This window comes from Tachyglossus aculeatus, chromosome 5, assembly GCF_015852505.1.
Source record: "Tachyglossus aculeatus isolate mTacAcu1 chromosome 5, mTacAcu1.pri, whole genome shotgun sequence".
Taxonomy (NCBI): Eukaryota; Metazoa; Chordata; class Mammalia; order Monotremata; family Tachyglossidae; genus Tachyglossus; species Tachyglossus aculeatus.
This window is the reverse complement of record NC_052070.1, coordinates 31,166,691-31,171,909: the sequence shown is the minus strand read 5'-3', so window position 1 is coordinate 31,171,909 and position 5,219 is coordinate 31,166,691. Positions and strand designations below refer to the sequence as shown.

General features: G+C 41.8%; 1 non-coding gene across 1 annotated transcript; it reads left to right on the top strand.

The window, feature by feature from the left end:
- The first annotated feature begins 3,573 nt into the window (after positions 1–3,573).
- Positions 3,574–3,711, top strand: LOC119929307. Its single transcript, XR_005451438.1, has one exon. It is a non-coding gene; the product is annotated as a small nucleolar RNA SNORA7 (small nucleolar RNA).
- Positions 3,712–5,219: the final 1,508 nt, after the last annotated feature.

Below are 5,219 nucleotides of genomic sequence, written 5' to 3'. Positions count from 1 at the left end.
AAGACTGTGAGCCCCCTATGGGACACCCTGATCACCTTGTAACTTCCCCAGTGCTTAGAACAGTGCTCTGCACATAGTAAGTGCTTAATAAATGCCATCATTATTATTATCATTATTAATATCCTGAGCCAAGTAGAGGTCTCCAAATAGTATGCAAACCCCCAAATCTACATCTTGATTGCTTGATTCACTGATTTGACCTTGTACTTCCCAAGCGCTTAGTACGGTGCTCTGCACACAGTAAGCGCTCAATAAATACGATTGATTGATTGATTGAGCCCCTTCCTTCCTCTCCCCCTCGTCCCCCTCTCCATCCCTCCATCTTACCTCCTTCCCTTCCCCACAGCACCTGTATATATGTATATATGTTTGTACATATTTATTACTCTATTTATTTTACTTGTACATATCTATTCTGTTTATTTTATTTTGTTAGTATGTTTGGTTTTGTTGTCTGTCTCCCACTTTTAGGCTGTGAGCCCACTGTTGGGTAGGGACTGTCTCTAGATGTTGCCAACTTGTACTTCCCTAGCACTTAGTACAGTTCTCTGCACACAGTAAGCGCTCAATAAATACGATTGATTGATTGATTGACCGCCTTGATGCAGGCTACATTCAAAACTGAGTTACATGCGTATGGTACCTGGTCCACCTCTGTTGTCTTCTGCAGACTGCTGTTTCCTATCCCAACCCTTCTCTGCCTAAGATGCCTTCCCTGACTAAACCCTTTTCTTACACTCCCTTTTGCATCACCCTGACTTCCTCCCTTGTGGACAGGGAATGCGTCTGTTACACAGTATCCTCCCAGGAGCTTAGCACAGTGCTCTGCACACAGTAAACCCTCAATAAATATAATTGATTAACTCAAGGCCAAGCACAGTAGCTTTCCGCCATGTTTCCTTGCTGCTCCTTCAGTGGGTCTCCTTCCCACTGATCATGAACCCAACTGGCGGCTTTGCCTTGGTCCTCCTGCAGTGTCTTCTGTCCTGCTGCTTTGCTGCTTCTGCCCAGCCTCTGTCTCAGTGCCCCACTTATCCACACGCTGAGCCCCATGAGCTCTGCAGCTACATTTCCCACACCTCCATCTTCCCCTCAGGCTCCGCTCATTGGCCTACCAGGACTACCCTTACTTTGCCAGGGGAAAGCATTTGCCCCTCAGCAGAGGTAGGGAACATGGCTAATGTGTCAAGGAAAGAACTGGGCCTTGGCTTCACCTTCCAGATCCTGGTTTTGTCTCCATGGCTTTTGAAGTAATCCTACTGGAGACATAAGCTGCCAGTCCTTTGTTAAAATGAACTGAGTTGCAGAAGTGGCCAAATGCTTAATTTTGTACTTATGGGCTTCTGAGGGATTTCAAAGGTGCTTTTCATTCTAATTTTCTTAAAGGGAGAGGAATACACATGAAAGGGATTCCCAGGGACTCTGCTGTCACCCAGCCTTTTCTCTCTCTGGCCCCATTTCTGCTTCCAGATGACACATAACAAAACCTTACTGCAGGGAATGGATGGGGCTTTTATCCACCAAAAATGGGAAATGATGAAATCCATTCATACCTTAGCGCTTGAAGAAAAGCAGCTAAGTTCTCAATTTATTTAATTGATGCTTTAATCGTTCATACAGTGTTGTTTTTTCACCTTTTTCTGCATTTTGACTGCAGCAGGAGCAATGGGGTATGGGATGTCTCATTTCACTGTTTTGGGCCCTTGATTTGACTAGACGGCTTAATTGAAAGCAGAGACATTAAACCATAAATTACCCAAAAACTTTATTAAAAAGGAAAGCTAGCTAGGTATTTAAATGCATAAATCTAACTCATTTGACATCAACCACAGCATTTTATTTGTGACATCAGCTATGTCTGTTTGGAATTTCATATTCCTGAAAAGAGAAGAAGACAAGAGTTCTAATTCAAAGCATCAATCACAGAAAATGAACATAACCTAATGTCAGTGCTGAATCAGGCCATCAATTTATTGCTTTGTAAAAGCAATCAGCAAGCTATCAAGCAATAAAGTGTATGAGATAAGTGCTTCTTTTGAGGCAGCCCTGCCATTGACAATGATATACTGATGGAGAATAGCAACTCCTTTCCAGCATCATATGCCTATTACTTGTTAAAAGCCCTTTACTGTGCAACAGATGTGAAATATGTTTCTTATTACTATGAACCAATCTAGTTTGTTTAATAGCCTTGTATGCCACTTAGACTTGCTGTCTTATTTAATGAGGTTATATTTGCACTCTTTTGCTTTCTCTGGAAAAAAAAAAGAAAACAAAAAAATAAACCAACTACAAACTGTTTTTCATCCAATTCTTCCAAAGACAGAAAGCCAACTGGACATTGCTGACTGTTGCCTAATTATGGACAGATCAGGAAGTTGCAGCCCATATTGGAGCCATTAAAATGCCATCACTTCCAACTAACAGAGAAAATATTTTACATTACGGTAACAAGATGTGATTGGCCATTTCATAGGAATCTAATGGGTGGTGGGGTTTTCTCGGTCTGTTTACTTCCGATAAAGGAGGATGTATGGATCCCACAGATGAATGCAGATCTCAATTCTACTAATCTGCACATAGACGAGGTGGATATGATTCGATGTTACAGCGAACCCTCTAACCCTTATCTGGCCCTTTCAGAAGGTCTAAAACTAATCATGGTTTCATCATTTTCCTGGAAAAACAGATGAAACCTCAGGGAACCCATGCTGCTTCCTATATAACATAATATTAATCTGCAGTGTTTCTGATGGGACCCGGCTATCTTTCAGTAAGTTAATGTCACTTTCTCTCCTGGAATAAACAGTCCTGATAATTGCTTGGAAGAATACTGTTTTCTCTTTCCCCATAAATTTGTTAATCTATTTGATGTCCTATGACTGATTTCAGGCCATTAATACTATAAATTCCATTAAAAATCTAGGAAAATAAAAAATATATTTAATTTCTTTTTCTTCCACATTTGTAGCTTAGCAATCCTGTTGTAAAGACAGAAGGATACTTGATTTTATAGGTGGGAACCAGTAGCTAGAGAGTGATTAATGCTGTAGGTTTTGATGCTGATGGCATTGCTGATTAGTTACAAGAGACCTCAGTTGTCTAGTTCAAGAAGATAGAGTTAGAAACCCTGAGCCCATCTACAGTAATGTCCTAAAGCAAGCGTGGCAGAGTGGGTACAGCACTGAGAAGCAAGTCAGGAGATTCTGGTTCTAATTCCGGTTCTGTCACTTACTGCTGTCACCTGGGGCAAGTCACTGTTATTTTTAATGGTGTTTGTTAAAGACTTACTATGTGTCAGACACTATACTAGGTGCCAGGGTAGATACAAGATAGGTTGGACACAGTCCATGTCCCACATGGGTCCCACAATCTTAATCCTGATTTGGCAGTAGGGGTAACTGAGGCACAGAGAAGTAAAGCAACTAGCCCAAGATCACACAGCAGACAAGTAATGGAAGTGGGATGAAAACTCAGGTCCTTTTGACTCCCAGGTCTGTATTCTACCCACTAGGCCATGTTGCTTCACTTAACGTCTCGGTGTCTCAATTTCCTAATCTGTAAAATGGGGATTGCCTCTCAGGGTCACACCTGGAGAGTTTCCAGTACTCTACCAGCCTTGATAATGGGAGGGAGAGTCAAGCAGTGGCATCCCCATTCCATTCCTAGCTTGGACAGGGGCCAGTGAGCAGAAGGCAATCTGCTACAAGTGAAAGCTCACCTGTGCTGGACAGCAGCAGCAAGGGAGAGAGTCGAGGGTGGAGACTCGAATTTACTGTGCAGAGGGCGGCAACAGTAAATCACTTCCATATTTTTACCAAGAAAACTATGGATATGCTACCAGAACGATTGCAGATGGATATGGGGAGTTCTTGGAGTGATTTGTCCATGGAGTCGCTATGGATTGGAGACAACTCTGTGGCATATGACAAAAGAAAAAACTGGAGAGAAAACATATGTTCTCTGTCCCTCTTTGACTCTCAGAGTCCTCTAGAGTGCAAACACCTTGTGGACAGGGAATGTGTGTACCGACTCTTTTTTACTGTTTTTTAACAATCACTAAGTACAGTGCTCTGTACCCAGTAAGTGCTTAACAAATCTGTCAGCTGTGTGACTTTGGACAAGTCACTTAACTTCTCTGTGCCTCAGTTACCTCATCTGTAAAATTGGGATTAAGACTGTGAGCCCCCCATGGGACAACCTGATCACCTTGTAACCTCCCCAGTACTTAGAACAGTGCTTTGCACATAGTGAGCACTTAATAAATGCCATATTATTATTATCGTTGATTGACTGATTGATTGATTGATTAGACTCTGAGCCCCATGTGGCACTATGACTATGACTGTCTGATCTGCTCATCATGTATATTCCAAAGTGTTTAAAACCAGGTTTTGGCATATATAAAGTGCTTAATGTATATCAAATACCATCTTTAAGAAATGGCCACCACTAAGGTCAAAGATAATTTTCTAGATCTGTTGTGAATGTGTAAGCTTCTTGAAGAACCAGGAGAAATCACCACGGACTATGTCTGTCCTGAAACATTTGCATTGATCCTGTGAGTTCTTTTAGCTGCCTGAGTACATAATTCCCACTGAAGCTGAGACTGAGCAGTGTGTAAAAGAGCAGTCTCTAAATGAGACAAATTCTTCCATTGTCCCTGTGCAGAGAAAGCTTTTACTGTTCTCATTTCTTATTTAAAACTTCCAAGAGTCCTGGGACTGTGTGATAAGCTGTGGATCTGGACTCGATTGAAAAACTAGGTGATTTGTTAAACATTACTGGTTAATTATGTTCAGTTCTTTTGACACCCAGCTTAAGGAGGGAGTGCTTTAGGTGCTCACCTTGAACTAGAAAATTCAACAAAACACATGGCCAGGATTCTCAAGGGTTAAAGCTGCAGAAAGGGCGAGTGGCCTTGGTTTGTCTAATTCACATTTCCATTTGGACTAGTGTCTCTGAGCTGACAGTCTCATCCTTTTGTCCCAGGTGCTGGCAAGTAGGAAAGCACATTCAGCTCTCCGTCACTTGCCAAGGATTCAGTCCCGCTACTGACCTCTCAAGGGACCAGGTTTTTTCAGTGTTCAATTAAGCAGAACCAATTGTCACATTAGTTCACTGCTGATGCTCATATTCACTGACTCATGCTCTTCATGGAGATATGGTTGATCATTACTTTATCCCTTTATCTTTGATTGTAAATTGTGCCTCCATTC